The sequence below is a fragment of the Panicum virgatum genome, chromosome 1N, assembly GCF_016808335.1.
Source record: "Panicum virgatum strain AP13 chromosome 1N, P.virgatum_v5, whole genome shotgun sequence".
Lineage (NCBI taxonomy): Eukaryota > Viridiplantae > Streptophyta > Magnoliopsida > Poales > Poaceae > Panicum > Panicum virgatum.
Window position 1 is genome coordinate 42933920 of NC_053145.1, and position 18470 is coordinate 42952389.

An 18470-nucleotide genomic window follows, 5' to 3' on the forward strand; every position below is an offset into this window, starting at 1 on the left:
AATAAGCTTCAACCCGGGAGAGTTCGTCTACCTTAAAGTTTCACCTATTCGGGGAACTCGAAGGTTTCAAGTACAAGGAAAGTTGGCCCCTCGGTACATTGGACCGTACCATGTTCTGAAGAAAGTCGGAGCTATAGCATACCGTCTGGAGCTACCAGAAGAAATGTCAGATGTACACCCAGTGTTTCATGTCTCACAACTAAGAAGGTGTTTGAGGGTACTCGAGACAGAACACGTGCCAGTAGAAGCGATAGATTTGCAGCCAGACCTGCGATACCAGAAAGTACCTGTCAAGATTTTGGACACTGTCACTAGGAGGACAAGAAACTCCGAAGTACGGATTTGCAGAGTCTAGTGGATCAGACACGGAATAGAAGAAGCAACATGGGAACGCGAAGATGCTCTGAAGAAGGAGTTTCCCCATCTCTTTAGGAACCAGCCGAATCTCGAGGATGAGATTCATTTTAAGTGGGGTAGGTTTGTAACATCCAAAAAATTCATCAAATTAAATCACGCACTAAATTGGTTTTTCAAAAGTTTTTCGTCGTTGAGCTCAAATCATTTTTTTCCCGCCCGATCTCCCGATCTTCCGAAAAAGCCCGATCCCGACATCCGTCCCGTCTCCCTGTTCGCCCTTGACCCGCGCGTCACGCCCAACCGGTGTGCGTGCACGTCCGGCCGCGGTCGCCACCGCGAATCTCTCTCTCTCTCCCTCTCTTTCTCTTTTTCTTTTTTCCATTTCTTTTTTTCCTTTTTCTCTTTTCTTTGTCCTTCCCTTCTCTCTCCCCTTCCTCCCTCTCCTCCCTGCCGCACGCCCCGAGCGCCCCTGGGCGCCGCCCGCGCGCGCGCACGCCCGCCCCTGGCCTCCCCTCCCTAGCACCCTGCTCGCCTGCCCCGCACGCCGTGCTCCCCTCCATGCGCCACACGCGCGGCACGCTTGCGCTCCTGCCCACGCATGGACCACGCGGCCGAGCCACCCGCCGCGCCGCCCGCCGCTGACGGCCGCCCTGCCCGCCTGCCCACGTGCTGCGTGTGCGCAGCACGCGTTCCACGCGCCCGAGACTCGCCACGCCGCCTGTCGCTTCGCCTGGCCGCACAGCGCCGCCGTCTCGCCGCCCGAGCCGCACAGGCCGCCGACCGTACAGCGCCCCGCCTCGCCGCTCGAGCCACGCAACGCGACGCCGAGCTGAGCAGCCGGTCCCTCCTCGTGCTCGCCCTCCCTTGTGCACTCTCCCTGCCCGAGCTGTCACGTCGCCGCCGCGATTCGCGCGCCCCTCCGCTCCGCGACGCTGAGCACCATTAACGCCGCCCCGCACCGCTCGCCGGCCTCCCCACCGGCCACCACCGCTCCACCGCCTCTCTCGGCCTACAAATAGGCCCCTACACTGCTTCCTCACCGCCACGACACCGACCGCCACATCTAGCCTCCTCCCCGAGCTCCCAATGCCGCCACCGCCCACCATGGCCCCCGAGCCCCGCCGGCCACCGCGGAGCCGCCTCCTCGCTTCACCTCTACCCAAGGTAAGGGGCTCATTAGGACCCCCTTACCTCCATTCCCCCTTTTCCCCCAGCTCCCACGGGCCACCTCCGCTCGAGCCGCGGCCGGGAATCAACTCCCTGAGCCGCCCTCTCCCTTCCCCCCACTCCCCGAGGGCCGACGAGCTCTCAGGCTGCCGGCCCTGGGCCGTCGCCGGCACGCCGTCCTCCTCCCCTGTTCTGCGGGGAGAAAGAGGGGAGAAGAATGGGCAATTTTGCCCAAAAGCCCCTCCCTGTCTCATTATTTCTTAAAGAGCCCTCCCACTCTTTAACCTTTTTGCAAAATAAACCCTCTCTTTTATTATATTCCAAAACAAACCCTTCCACCATATAAACTCAATTCTAAATAAACCCCTGACCTTTTTCTGAATAACCCGGGTACTTTCTAAAATACCAATCAAGCCCCCTGTCTTCTCAGAAATAATTACAAACAGGTCCCTGACTCCTTATTTAACCCCTAAACCTCTTTGTAACTTATCATTCCATGCGCCAAACAATCTCCGATCGACCTGAAACTTTACCACGCCATTTATTACATAGTTTTGGCCATGCCATTAGGAAACCACCCAAAAATATTGCTCCTATCTTCATATCTTAATTGTTCACGATTCGAGCTCAACGATAAAACTTTTATTTCTTTTTCTTGATTGTGTGTTTGTTTGTATGCGTCATAGATCACTGTGTGAACGAGGGAGAACCCGTCGACGAGAAGTACTGCGAGCAAGCAAACGAGGACCAGTTCCTCGACCCCGAACCCGAAGGACAGTACTTCGATCAGGACTTCCCGGAAGGCTTTGAAGACGGCAAGTTCAATCCCCCCTTTGATGCATGTTTTGTCCTAGTTTTTATAAATACAACCCATTGGCCTATTTTATAAAATTGCATGTGTTTTGCCTGCTGAAAACATGGTTGGATAGCCACCCCTTGATTTGTTATAACCATTCCTTGACCACCTAGATTAATGTCTGAATGTGATTTGTTTGGACGTTAATCGCTGCTAGAGCGCTTAGGACCTCAAACACTATTTGTTTTATAAAAGGAAAATGTGTGAGTGTGTGGGAAGGGAAAAATGTGGAATTTCGAAATATGAGATTAGACGAGATGGATGGCACTTCTGTGTGACCTGCCGAATGGTGTGCTCGTGCCTGTGTGGCAGAGCAAGGAAGGGAGATATTCATCTTGTCACAACTAAGGACCGAGTTGGTGTGTCATCTCACCTAACTCCACTATCGTGCAAACCACTGGACCGTTGAATGGGCAACGGCTTAGCATAAACCCCACTAGTTAGTCTGATAGCCATCAGGAGAGCTGAGAGCAACGGGTGACCAAGGAGAAGGGATATGCTCTGTGTGACTTATACCCCGGTTATGCCTCGGTGATAGGTCGATGACCCCTTGGTGGATCCCGTGGTGGATGCCAGGTCTAGCTAAGGTGGGTAATGGATTTGTTGGGATCTGCACCGACACTAAGGTGATCGTGTTGTGGTACCCTGCTTGTGGGTAAAATTGCACACCTCTGCAGAGTTAAAATCTATTCGAATAGACGTGCCCACGGTACTGGGCGAGTTACGGTGTGGTCACACAACTAGTATATCTTCTGGGAATGGATGGGTTGGCGTGAGTTGTTTTGGGAAAGGTGTCCGGTAGTCGTGTCGTGTGCTACGGCGGATGAGGAGTCCGGTGGCAACTTAAAACTGGGATCCTGTGTGGATCAACACTACGTGTTACTTGGTACAAGAAAACTTGTTTTGAAAATCCTTTCTTTCAAATGAACCCCTGCATCAAAATTAGCTTTCCGCAAATAAAACTCTAGCCTCATCCTTGATTTACCCTGTGCATTATATTCTGTTGTACCCCCTGGGTGTGGTTGGACTTGCTGAGTACGTTTGTACTCACCCCATTCTTAATTTTTACAGAGGAAGATCCAGACTTCATCCCCGAAGACGTTGAGTAGAGGTTCCGTCCTGCACCCAACCTTTCTTGTGGATAGGGTCACCCGCAGAAAGTTCCGTATGGCGCAAAACTCTGATGACCCCCTCTTCGTAGTTAATATCATTGTGTGGGTGTTAGTTGTTATCCTCGCGATAGTGGCGCTTCACTGCCCACTTCCACGTAGAGTTATACGGTGATGTACCATCTGATGTAATAAAAGTGTTATCAGCCTCCTAGGACTGATATAGTATCACTTTTAAGTCTTTTCTTACGAGGGGACGCTTCAGGGGGGAGGCGGCCGCCCCGCTGCCGGGCGGCCGGGACCTGTCGCCCCGCTGCCGGTCGGCCTGGGGGCCGGCCGCCCCGCTGTTGGGCGGCCAGTCCTCCAGGAGCTTTTCTGAAAAAAAAATTCGCAAAATTTTTGCAGAAAAGCCCCTGCCGCCCCGCAGCGGGGCGACCAGGCCCCGGCCGCCCGGCAGCGGGGTGGCCGGGGTATATTCCTATAAATTTTGAAAACAAAAATATATTTTTGTAAAAAACAAAAATAAAAAATATAAAAATAAAAAAAATGTGGTGTGCATATGCTTAGAGCACGCACGGCCCTCTTGTGCTTCTCCTAGTGTGACCGACGAGAAGGCCGAAAATGAGCGGCCTGCAGCCAACTTTTTGTTCTGTTTTCATTTGTTATATTAATTTTTAGTTTGATTCATCATCATCCATAAGATTGTTCCTGCAGACACGGCTCATTAACACGTAGAGGATGGTTTGGATGGATATTCAAAGGTCATCCTAGTAAGTTGATTCCATAAAGTTCAAGCTTTTTTTGTAGTTGTTTATCTGTGCCACGTCTTCTAGACTATCATGTATGTATTCATCATGTGTTATTTCCATATCTTCTTCTCTTTCTTCTTTTTGCTGCATTATTGTTCACGGAGACGCCACATCCACTACTAGAAAACGGGCCATCGGTCCTGACCATCGGTACCAGCTGTTGTTGCAGCCGGTACCGATGGTACCCATCGGTACCGGCTGCAACGGCAGCTGGTACCTTTGGCCGTCGACCGAACATGTGGAGGGCAATTGGCACCGGTTGGTGGTTCCAACCGGTTCCAATGCGTCACCATAGGAACCGGTTTGATCCACCATCCGGTACCAAATGAAGTCTGCGCTAAAGGCACCGGTTTATAGGAATAACCGGTTCCTATGATAATGAAACGTGGCAGCTGCCAGGAGCTCGGGCCTAAGGCACCGGTTGGTGCCTTGACCCGGTGCTATTGAATTAATTTTAGCATCGGGTCATTGAATTCAACCGGTGCCTTTGGCCCGAGCCTATAAATACCCCATCTCCTCCCCCTCTCAAGCTGCCGTGAACTCACTGTTCATGGCAGCTGAGTGGGGTGAGGGGAGACGAATTTTTACTATTTTTTTAAAAAAAGGTTAGTTATTTTTTTTATAACTTAGCAATTAATTTTTAGAAACAGTTATTACTTGATTTAGTTTATATATGTGATAATTATTTATATTTGTAACATCTTATTTAAGTTATATACGTTATTAATTTATTTGATATTTGAATACTATCAAATTATTGTATTTATATGTTTTTTCAATTTATTTGATAAGTGAATAGTATTTATTTATTATAGTTATATGCATTATCAATTATATAAATATATTGTTATAAATTGGTATTATGAATGAACTATTTGTACAGTACAATGATGTATATAAATGTATTGTATGTGGACCCAGATGAGTCAGCAATGGATGTACATGGCCGACCGGCGTTCAAAGGAGTTCATGGATGGCGTGCATGAATTCATAGAAGTGGCCGAGAAACACAAGTATGGCGGTTTCGTTCGTTGTCCATGCAAATTTTGTAAGAATGAGAAGGATTACTCATCATCAAGAACCATCCATAGTCACTTGTTCAATAGTGGTTTCATGCCGAACTACTATGTTTGGACCAAGCATGGCGAAAGAGGAATTGTGATGGATAATAATGTAGAAGAAGATGACAGGATTCCTGACTTTGCAGCCAATTATAATTCCTTTTTCAACGACACTGCAATGGGTGAGCCTGAAGAAGATACTGAAGGATACGTTGCAGAAGATGATCTTGGTCAGATGCTGCGCGAAGCTGAGGAAGGTTGCGAAACAGAAAAGAAATCGAGAGATCTGAAGCGTATGTTGGAGGACTACAAAACATTGTTGTACCCTGATTGCAAACAAGACCAAAAGAAGTTGGGTACCATATTGGAATTATTGCAATGGAAGGCATCAAATGGTTTGTCTGACAAGGGATTCGAGGAGTTGCTGAAACTTATAAAAAACTTACTCCCTGAGGGTAACACCTTGCCGGAGACAACATACGAGGCAAAAAAAGTTGTTTGTCCTTTAGGATTAGAGCCACAGAAGATACATGCTTGTCCTAATGACTACATCCTATATCGAGGTGAGTATGAAAATTTGGATTCATGCCCTGTATGCAACGCATGCCGGTATAAGATCCCTCGAGATGATCTAGGCGACGTTGAGGGGCTGCGTGTCAAGAAGAGAGTGCCTGCCAAGGTGATGTGGTATTTTTCTCTAATACCACGTCTGAAACGTTTGTTCATGAACAAAACGAATGCTAAATTGATGCGATGGCACAAAGAAGAACGTAAACAAGATAATATGTTGAGACACCCCGCTGATGGGTCACAGTGGAGAAAAGTGGACAGAGCATTCCCAACATTTGCAAATGATGCGAGGAATATAAGGTTCGGCTTAAGTACGGATGGCATCAATCCTTTCGGTGAGCAGAGCAGTGGCCATAGTACCTGGCCTGTGACACTCTGTATATACAACCTTCCTCCCTGGTTGTGTATGAAGCGGAAATTCATTATGATGCCGGTGCTTATCCCCGGCCCGAAGCAACCCGGTAACGATATAGATGTGTATCTGAAACCACTGATTGAGGATCTTCTATTGTTGTGGAAAGATGAGGGTGTTCGTATGTGGGATGCGCACGCAGAGGATCATTTTAACCTGCGTGCATTGCTTTTCGTAACCACCAACGATTGGCCAGCACTAAGTAACCTCTCCGGACAATCCAATAAGGGTTATAGGGCATGCACCCATTGTTAAGAAGAAACCGACAGCATGTACCTCAAGCACTGTAGGAAGATCGTGTATATGGGTCATCGTCGATTTCTTCCGATCAAGCACCCATTAAGGAGGAGGCATGCTCACTATGATGGAAAGGCAGATCATCGTACCAAGCCTTGGCACCGTTGTGGGAAAATGGTGTTTGAAATGGTCAAAGATATAAAAGTAGTATTCGGAAAAGGACCCAACAGCAGATCAGTGCAGAGTGATGACGGACGTGCACCTATGTGGAAGAAGAAGAGTATATTTTGGGAGTTATCTTATTGGGATGTCTTAGATGTCCACCATGCAATTGATGTGATGCACCTAACAAAAAATCTTTGTGTGAACCTTCTAGGCTTCCTTAGTGTCTACGGTAAGCCAAAGGATACATTGGAAGCGCGGCAAGATCTTCAACGTCTGAAACAACGGGCCTCCCTACATCCAGAAAAAAAGGATAAAGGACGTCATTATCTAGGTCCTGCGTGCTACACTCTTAGTAAGGAAGAGAAGCAAAGTATGTTCGACTGTTTGAACAGTATCAAGGTGCCATCAGGCTACTCTTCGAATATAAAGAGGCTACTAAACTTGAAAGAGAAGAAATTCGCACACGTAAAGTCCCATGACTGTCACGTGTTGATGACGCAATTGATTCCAATTGCACTTAGAGGTATTCTACCAGCTAATGTTCGAGCAACAATCATAAAGCTATGCGCATTTCTCAACACAATTTCTCAGAAGGCAATCGATCCATCGAGTTTAAGCAGGCTACAAGAGGATGTTGTCCAAAGTTTAGTCAGTCTTGAAATAATATTTCCTCCATCATTCTTCAATATTATGACGCATCTTCTAGTTCACCTGGTCAAAGAGATTGGTATTCTCGGTCCTGTTTTCCTTCATAATATGTTCCCTTTTGAACGATACTTTGCAGTACTAAAAAAATACGTTCGTAATCGGGCTCGTCCAGAAGGAAGCATTGCGAAGGGTTACGTCACAGAGGAGGTCATTGAATTTTGTGTTGACTATGTGGAAGAACTCTGCCCAATTGGGATTCCAGTATCACGTTATGAGGGGCGGCTGATTGGAAAGGGCACACTTGGAAGAAAATCAGTAAATGCCACAGATCATGCCACGTTGAGCAAAGCACATCTAACAGTTCTGCAACAATCAGCATTGGTGGCTCCATACATGGAGGAGCACATGCAAATTGTGCGAAGTATATACCCTTTGAAGTCTGAGATATGGATTACAAAACATCATAACATCATAACTTCGTGCCATAGAAGAAAAGATGAACAAGAAGGTTGCGTCCTTGGAATCTCAGATGGACGCCAAGGTCAATGAGGCGGTGCAGCTAGCTCTGAGCCAAAGGGGCACTGCTGGGTCGCACCCGGATGTTGTGATAAGCCCGGCCTCTCAGCGACGCAGCAGCTGTGCATCCACAGCGGCGCCCGACGTACAAGCGGAAAAGCAACCCCAGATTGAGCCAACGGCGGTAGATGACCAGAGGTATCCAGTGGATGATGTCACCATGCCGACACCGTGCGAGCTTCATGTGCGAGCAAGAAATATATCCATTCATGTCGCATACGGGTCAGCCCTGCCCCTGAATCCTTCTACTACAATTCACGGAAGGCCGATACCCCCTGGCTACACCTCCGTCACAGTCGAGCAGATAGTTGGAAACAATGACAATCTTGAGCTCGACTTCGTTGGAGGGGATGGAGAGAAGACATTGGGAGACGCACTGCACGGGGTCGTTCTATGGCGCAAGTCCGACATCAAACTTACTGAAAGACAAATGGCTCCCGGGCAGACTGATCGCCCGTCTCCGCGGCCTACCTCACCGCCGTCCCCACTGCCACCTCCTTCACCACCGTCTCCGCCGGCGCAAAGGGCCACGAGTACTCCAACTCCTCCTGCACCAGAAAAGGGAAAGAAAAAGACATCATCCCTCCCAGCGGCTGGACCCTCAAAGAAGAAGCAGAAAACGGCCGAAAGACAATTAACCTACGAGAAAACTGCTGAGGAGTTCGAAGAGGAGACTGCTCGATATATAAAAGAACAATTGAAGGCTAAAGTCCCCCCGCCGAGGGAAAAGGTACCTCTAGAACTAGGGAAAAAGCTTCTCGCAAACCTAGACAACCCACCAAAACCGAAAAGCTTACCCTCGGACTATGATCGTACTCTGACAAAGGCACACAAGGTGAGAAATCTGAAGAAAAAATGTGGCAAGACCATTCCTCAGCTTGGCACACAACAAAAAGAACTCGAGCCCCTCCGGGTGCCAGGGTTGCCACTCCTACACCCGACGGACGTACAACTCCAGGCGGACCTACAGGCCGCAATATTTCTTTCTGAAACTGGATTAACGCTAGAGGAGGCAACGGGGCATGTGGAGGCAAAAATCCCTATTGCTCGCACTATTACTCCATTCCATCATGGAAAATCTTTTGTCACTGAGGAAGAGGAGAAAAGTCTAGGTACGCAGATGTTCAATTTGCATAGATGGTACCTGCGAATGGCGAAAGACGAAGGGAAAATGTTTGGAGTCAAGTATCGTGACCACGATTTCTTCCGCGGAGAGGACGACTTCTGGGTGTACGTCCAAAATTTATATGAAATTTACCATCGACAAGCCCTCGACGCCTCTATCATCACCATTTGGGTTTTGTAAGTATCACTTACCTCTACATTAATACTTTTTGTTAACAAGAACATAATTATATGTGTGCATTATAAAATTTCTATTGCATCGTTTAGACAGGAGATCCAAAGAAGCCGAAAACATGGATGGCACCATCAGATCGGCTTCATGTCTCCTTTGCTAGTCAAACAGAAATTGATCAACGAAAGTTACAAGGAAACGTGCGAAAACATGTACGATTCGTTGACTAGGCAAAGTTACAAATCCTATATATTCATACCACGACGGTCACATCGATAGAGGATTTCCATCGACCTCCTGAGGGGACTAGTAGTTGGAATAACATGACTTGTACATTTGTAAATATTTTTAAAGATTATGCCTTGATGTTTGTAAATTTGTAAATATATTAGTTCATCTAATTAGCTTAATTATATGTTCGTATTTCACTTTTATTTAGTTTCAAATATTCTCTGAAAACGAACACGAACGACCAATGAACGTATAGTATTGTAGAGTTTGAGTGCGTTTAGCAAATATAAAAAAATAAACAGTAATAAATATAACAAACAAACCTGAATTTGGAAAAAAAGGGAAAAGGTAATTGGTACCGGTTGGAAATACCAACCGGTACCAAAGGGGCTGCCACCTTACGTCAGCGTGGCAGCCTCTTTGGTACCGGCTGGTCTTTCCAACCGGTACCAATGGAGGCCTAAGGCACCGGTTGAGAAACCCGGTGTCTTAAGGCGAGGCCATTGGTCGCGGTTGCGGAGCACCGGTTGGGAAACCGGTGCCTTAGGCCCTTCTCAGCCGGTGCCCAAGGCCCGTTTTCTAGTAGTGATCGGTGGATAAAATCTCATGGCGATAGCCATATTTTTCTTGGCAGGCAAATTATTAATTATTTTTTTGTGGAGCCTAATCTTTTCGAATCAGATCAAATTAGCGGATGAAGTTGTAATATTTTGTAAATTTTAAGGTTTGGTTTTTTTGGTTTTTTAGTTATATGTGCTATTGTTCTTTTCTGATTAACTAGTCGTATAGCCCGCGCATTTGCGCGGCTAGTATTGAAAATTCAAAAATTTGCATATCGTTATATCCTTACTTAAAGATTATACTATTTTTTTTACTATATACACCGTGTTCATTATCGTAAATTATGTCTTATTTTGGTTAAAACAATTCAAATATGATCTACCTATAATAATATTTGATTTGTTGAGTATTGTGCATAAAATTATTCTTATTTTTGTTTTATTTTGATTGATGGTTGTTAGTTTTAGTTTTCATTAATAGGATATATTTGTAACTGAACATAGTTAAATGGTATTTTACATTTAATTTTTTATAATGACATTGGTGGGTAATTTTTAATTAGGTATAAGGGTATTTTAGGCTAATTTTATTATAATGGCAGTGGTGGGTAATTTTTATTTTTTTATTTTTCTCCGACTAACGTGAAAATTTCTAGGCCTTGATAGCAAACGTGGGGGCTCCGTTTGTTGGCCAAATAATAAGATAATAGATTGTGTGTTTGTGAGATGTAGTGGCAAGACCATCAAAGCTTTGGGGGCGTTCTTTTTTTGGCCTCTTCATTATGCCCAGTTCCCAAAATCAAGGTATGTTTTTATATTGTCAATTTCAGTTTTTGTATAATCTTAAAATTTGTCTTGTTTGTCAGTCTTTTGTAATTTTTGGGTGTGTTTAGTTGACCCGTTTTGGAATTCTGAAAGAGAATCTTTTCACATTTGAAATATTAAATATAGACTAATCACAAAACTAATTATAAATCTCGTCTGTAAACTACGAGCGAATCTAATGAGCCTAATTAGTTTGTATGTTTACTGTAGCTTTACTATAGTACTTTAGTGTCTAATCACAACCTAATTAGGTTCATTAGATTCGTGTCGCGATTTATAGTCCATTTGTGCAATGCGAATTTTTTTCGACTACATCTAATACACCATGCAGGCGATTTACAAATCTTTTATAATTTTGAACTTTGGATCTAAACAAAGCCTTTTGATAAGAAACCCTTTTAATCTGTACATGATGGGTCTACTGTATGCCTATGGAGACCTTTCTTTTGAGTGATTTGTAGATAAATTTTCAACCGATTAACATCAGGCAAGTCAGGTTGCATAATCGAGTGAACTTTTATCCGTCGTCACTCAAATTTTGGCAACTTCCATGGTCTAATTCTATTGGCTCAAAAACTGAGTGTTGGCATTATGTTTTTAACTCGATTGTTAGGTACTCTAGCCACTTAGTACTAATTTCAGAAGCTTTTCTTGCTGTTTTTAGCCTAGTTTCTTATCTCTAATCAACTGCCCAGCTACGCATGAGGGGCCGTTTAATTCCAAAGGCAAAAAATTTTGGATGTCTCGTCGTGTGTTTGACTAGATGTCGGGAAGGTTTTTCGGACACTAATTAAAAAACTAATTTCAGAACTCACTTGGAAACCACGATACGAATCTTTTGAGATCTTTGACCGCAGCATTAACACATATGGGTTACTGTAGCACTTATGGCTAATCATGCACTAATTAGGCTTAAAAATTCGTCTTGTCGTGTACATCCAAACTGTGTAATTAGTTTTGTTATTTAATTACATTTACTGCTTCATACATGTGTTTAAAGGGGAGGTGAAAATTTTTGGTAACTAAACGGCCCCTGAGTTCAGCAAGACAGGTGAACAGCGCCGAAAGAACAATCTTGACCCATCCATTCGTATCCGGAGCAATGGCAGAAGGAACAAATGCACACCGTGCTGCAGGTCTGCTGGCATGGTCAAGGGGGAATGAGGCAATCCACAGAGATGCATCATGTGCTGTGGCTGACCATACATACAATCTTTACTCTGTCGTCTGGTTAGTTTGCAGCGTGCTGGCAAATAGTAACAATTTGACTGTTAATTATGGTACCAAACAAAGCTAGTTTATAAAATCAACTTTAGAACCCCGCGCTAGTGGCTCTGAAGAGTATAATGATGTTTTTGACCGCGCAATGAGATGATGGTTACTGTAGCATTACTGTAGCAATCATCAACTAATGACCGGCGTTAGATTCGTCGCGAAAAATTACACACATCGCTAAAAAAGTTTTACAAATAGACTTCATTTAATATATCATATATATGTACAAAATTCTTTTTTAGAATGGAATAGCCTGCGAAAAACAAACAAGGCCATACTCTTCGATTCATAGCCTGCAGCTGCTGCTGCTGCATTGCACTTGCACGAGACGAGCAATGCTTGCGCTACCGCTGACGAGTGACGACCGGGCCGTAGCTACTGCGAATCTACTCCTAGGTTCTTCGGCTCGTCCGAGCCCGAGCCCGAGTTCGTGTGACGTGCGGAGCGGGCTCGTCGTTGGCTGTGTTTAGATACATAAAAACCCACACAAAAACATCACTTTCTATCACATCTCCATCACATCGAAACATTAAATGTACCAAATGACTCATGCATGGAGTACTAAATGTAGGTAAATAAAAAAACTAATTGCATAGTTTTGATGTACGTTGCGAGACGAATCTTTTGAGCCTAGTTAGGTCATAGTAGGACAATATCTACCACAAACAAACAAAAAATCATACAGTGTGTTACTGATGCGACTTTTTCTCCCCTTTTCACCTCATCTAAACACAGCCGTTGGCTGGTTTCTGTCCGCGTTTTGTCTGTCTGCGCGCGCGAGCTACAGCTAGGGTATGATGACAAGTACGAGATCGGTCAAGATGCCATCCATCGATGGGTTCCCGGCTGCCATGCCCATGCCCATGATGGGGAAGAGGCTTGATTCGCTCGCAGTCGCAGCATCCGATCGCCTTTGAATGCAACTAGAACATTCGGCGCGCGCCTTTTGGAACAATCAAATGTTAGTAATTATAAGATGACAAAAAATGATAATCAAACTATATATATGATAACACGAAAGCACCATATTTGGCAGCAAGCACATCATCAACATATTAATATAGGTGTCAATCCGGTATTTGAATTATAAATATTACAACACATACGAGCACCAAACTATCCTAACCATAATGTGTCTATGCACTCAACTCTAAGTATGCACCAGGTGTTTGTCCGACATTATATTCATGAACATCATAGTATATCTGACCACCATGGTTACATCTAAGCACAAATTTATCTTATCATCAGGTGCCTGTCCGGCATACGACATTTGGAGAAACAATATCACAGGTCACAGCAAATTCGAACACCATAAATTTACATGCAGCAAGTATGCATAGCTACCAAACAACCTAGATGGTAGCTTTGAATACTAATCACATGCATTGGACTCTTCTTGCCAGAGACAAAGGGTACACCAAAGTCAGCCGTAACTAGTAGAGATAAAATGACATGAGCTTCACTGCTCATGCATCCTTGCTTCAACTGGAAAAGGATAATAAATTTAATGTCCAGCATGTATTATGGAGATGTAACAGCAACTACTAAATGATCTGCGACTTGAATGGTTTTTAAAAACAGGTTGCTAATTAAAAAAGACCAATAAAATAGGACTGGAGTCATGTGATTGTTTTGATTTTCCTTCTCATAAAAATACCACATTATGCTCAGTTGAAACCAATATTCAGATTATGTTTGACCTAATCATGCAGCTTGAATGATTTGACCCCTCAAAATCTAAGGTTGTATCACTTTGCACTGGTATAAAATGAAATTATTTGAAAGGATGAATAGTACAAACATTATAGTTGCAAGAGTTCTATACTATGATATGTCATGTGCAGGACCCAGGACCTTGATGAAAGTAGCGAAGTACGTGTTCTAATTAGAGATGGTTGCACCACTTTCACTGCCACCACTGCCATCTGCAGTTTCTTCATCAGTAAAGAGCTTTTCAGCAACTTCCTTGCTAGGGGGATGGACGGGATCTAGAAGTACATATATGAGTTTTATGTTCAATAACCAACTGGCAGAAGCAAAAAAAACAGAGGCTGTTGTTAGGGATAACATTTTCTTTGTAGTTCCTTTTTGAATCTTTGTAGAGGAATTACCAGGTGCATCTACAGTAGCAACCAACCTCTTTTCTTGTGTCTAGGTATACTAAAATTTAGGAAGCAAGGCTACTGAAGGGAATAACATCATCTAGTTGCTACATTTCAGTTTACTTAAAGTGTGAGGATGTAGTTGTAATAATAGTAAAGAGCAAATGGCATGGAATGCTAGATGTAGTTGTAATAAAAGTAGAGTGCTATTGGCATAGAATGGCAGATGTAGCTAATTACCTGATCATGAGAATTGTTCCTTGTACTCTGTGGAGTGTCTGCTGGAAGGAGTATAGTGATGGCTCTCATTGAGCTTTCACCTTGTCTCATGGTTGTTCGCGTCGCCCCAACATCAATGGTAGAACGACTAAACTCTGAGCCTCCATCAGCTAGCCAGACAAGGCAGTGTATATGGGGCAGGCCACGCTTTTGGAACTCTATAGTGTACAGAACTGCATGGGCAACAACTTAGCTCTGACACAACAATAGCAAAGGCTGAAGAGCAACATGAGTGCTAGCCTAAATACTATATCTCACCTGCATGTACTGCACCAAATGTCCCACCCTCCTTGATATCATCTATGAATTCGTCGACTTTCATATTGAACACTCGCACAATCGAATCAGATCGATCACAGGGCTGCTGGGCTGGCTCATATCGCAAAGCATCGGCAATCTCTCTCAACCTAGTGTTGCATGTAAACGCCACAAAAAGATCAGGAGGGCCATATACTCTGCATATGGCCATTGCATCCTGATAGTTTATCGCATGAGCCAGCACAACACAGAAGGACCACAATCAGCACGGGAGCATCAAAAGAGGGCACAACACATTCTTCCCAACACAGCACATAAAGCTCACATTGAACACTGCATATCAAAGGAGGCCAAACAAAAAAATAACAGGAATAAGATATAAAGCATGTCACAATCACCACGCAAACAAAATAAGACTGTATGGATCACTTACACTCATATATTAATGCAGAAGAAAGTAAGAAATAAACACATTGCATGGAAAAAGAAACAAGCAGCAAGAGCAAACTGACCTCTGCAGGTCCTTGAGAAGCAACCGGAATAGAATCCCTCGTCCCTTCAGCAGGAGATGATCTAGCAACAAACAACAAACCTGATTAGCATGGGCGAAAGCAAATGCATTTGTCACACTGAAGGAAGCCATGCAAACTTAGTAAAAATACCAGCAATCAAAGATGAACCTCTCAGTACCAAATTATTCCATGTTGTGACAAAATTATCTCTTTTAGTCTATTAGCACTCTAAAATATACAAGCCTACATTTTTTAGTTTGTTGCCTCTGCATAAGTGCAGATACTTAATTCTGGTCATGCTAAACAGGAAAGGGGAAAAATATAGTGCAGTTTTGTGTTCCACTCAATATTGGAATGGTCCGAATGATATAAATCACTGCAAAAATTTACCACGAATCAGATATCGAAGATGAAGCTTTGAGCACAAAATTATTCCATTTTGAAACAAAATTCTCTCTTTTAGCCAATTAGCACTCTAGAACATACAAGTCCGCATTTGTTAGTTTGCTTGCTTGTGCATAAGTGCAGATACTTAATTCTGCTCATCCTAAACAGGAAAGGAAAAAAACACAGTGCATTTTTGTGTTCTACTCAATATTGAAATGGTTCTAAAGATATAAATCACTGCAAACATTTGCCATGAAATAGACATATAGTATGGATCAGTTAATTTAGTTAAAGATGCACTCTTAAGCAAACATGTAGTATGGATCAGTTAATTTAGTCAAAGACTAAAGGAACAACCCGTGTGCTATTTTGATATATTTTTGGAGAAATATTGACTCTTTCATCTTTGAAATAACTATTGTTAGCTTCAATGCATAAGAAAGGTACCTCTGATTCAATGCTATAGAATCTCATATTTGTCTGGGATTTGGCATTTTTCATGAGCTGTGATATTTTTAACCAATTTATATTGACCTACCTGGTTACCCAATGAGACTATATCAATTTCAAGCTAGTCTATTCATAATATATGCATGGATGCTGCTAATGTATAGCACAAATTTAACCTCTAAAGCTTTTAGGAACCAGGAAAAATATCCAAATTAATTACTATTTATCTACATCCCTACCCACAACACAATATTAGCAACTGGTTAAAATCCCGTGGCAGATTAAATGAGTAGTACAATCCCTACCTACTGGATACTAAAGGAAGACTTGAATCAAATTAGTTATCAGATTTATCTTTCTACTGATGTAAAAGCACAACATGCAGTGAACATAAACAATCAAAAGGCATAGAGAAGGGTAAAACTCACCCTGAAATCCTATTGACGTAATCCAATAAGCTCACTGCAGGTACAGATAAGAGAATTAGATGCACACTCAATATCCATGGTATGAGATTCAAGCAAAGAAAGGATCCAAATAAAAATCAGTTGGGCCACCTTCCTGCAATTGGCGTTCCTTGACCTAGGTCACTGAATCCATGGATGCACCTGCACAGAAAGAGCAAGAACAGGCAGATTAGGTCCTGCCACGGCAGATCCAAAGCAGCACAAACAGGAGTGTGCAAAGAGTTGGAGCTCACAGATCTGAACGCAGGGAGCAGAGGTTTGCAACGGGAAACGGGAGGAGGGCGGGATATGGAGAATCAAAAGCTAGGGTTCGTGACCGGGGCGAGAGGAAGAAGAAAGTGGGGGAAGGGTATGCGGATGGTGCAAGGAGGGGGAACTTATCTCGTGAGCACGCGCAGATGGGACTGGCCTACCTCGGCAACTACTCCGACGGCGGCCATCCTCACGAGCAGCGCCTGCGCGTACGAAGAGCGCCGCGTGTCGCCGCTTGGCCCCTGTTCCGACGGGGGGCCTGGACGAATCAGGCGACATGCCTCCTGGTGCGCCTCGCCCCTCGCCTCCTTGCCGGCTGCCTGACCCAGAGTCCGAAGAGGCCCGCTGCTAGACGGGCCCAACCGGCCGGTGGCCCACCTCCCAGCCGCATGGGCATGCCGAACGGCCGGCGGACGGGGCCGCCGCAGCGCAGCCCGCCCCCACCCACGCGCTCCCTACCACCGCCGCCCCGCCCTATCTCGGGCACCGGCTCCGACGGGACGTCGCGAGCGCAGCGGAGGACAGGACGGACAGGCGCCGCCTGCGCACTGTTCCGGCGGGGGCCACTGTTCCGGCATGGGGAGACGAGGGAATCCAAGGCGGATCCAAGAGCGCGCAGCTGGAAAGGCCCCGCCTCCACCTCAGCTGCGCACCCGGCCGCCGCTCCCTTCCCCCGCCACAGATAGCCGGGCTCCACAGTCAGGCGTCCCTACCGATCAGACGCTGGATGAGGCCACGCCGAGCGCGCGCCGCTCGCTCCCGCCGCGTCGCCGCCCGCGCTGCGCTCCGCCCCGGCCCTATCCACCAACGCGGTGGACGCCCGTTCCACCCTAGCCGCACGGAGCTGCCGCCGCTGCCAGCCGGGCTCCACCGGACGCCAGGCCCACCGGGCAGCGAGCGCGGGAGCTCATGCGGCCGCTGCCACCGCGCAGAGCACGTGCTCCCTTCCGCGGCGCGGCACGTGCCACTGCGAGGTGCTGCCGCCGCCAGCCGGGCTCCACCGGACGGCTGGTCCACCGGCCAGCGAGCGCGGGCGATTACGCGACCGCTGGAATCGCGCGGAGCGATCGCTCGCTCCCGCCGCGGCAGGCGGGATGCGTGACGTGACGACACGCGTCCCTGCCGTACCTGTGCCGCGCGGTGGTGCGAGCACCAGGCAGCAGCTATTAACAATTTTGATGCAATGCATCGTCATCGTTTATTCGTTTATGTGTGTCGGGTACCACGATTAGGGACACCCTAATCGGGGTACTAAGATCGCTTTACAACGCAAAACACACATTAAGGTCACGAAGGCCCGCGGCCTCCTTCCAACCTGGAAGAAAGCAAAGGACTCAAAGAAGCCCAGCTTACGGCCCATTCGCACACCTCTTGGGCCCACAGGACGATCTCTGCCTCGCTCGAGGGCTCCCCTCGGGACCCTCGACCGCGCAACGCATCTCCGCCTCGCTCGAGGGCAGCGAACCTACCATCGAGCGGGTAAGTCATCTCCACCTCGCTCGAGGGCTCCCCTCGGGACCCTCGACCGCGCAACGCATCTCCGCCTCGCTCGAGGGTAGCGAACCTACCCTCGAGCGGGTAAGTCATCTCCGCCTCGCTCGAGGC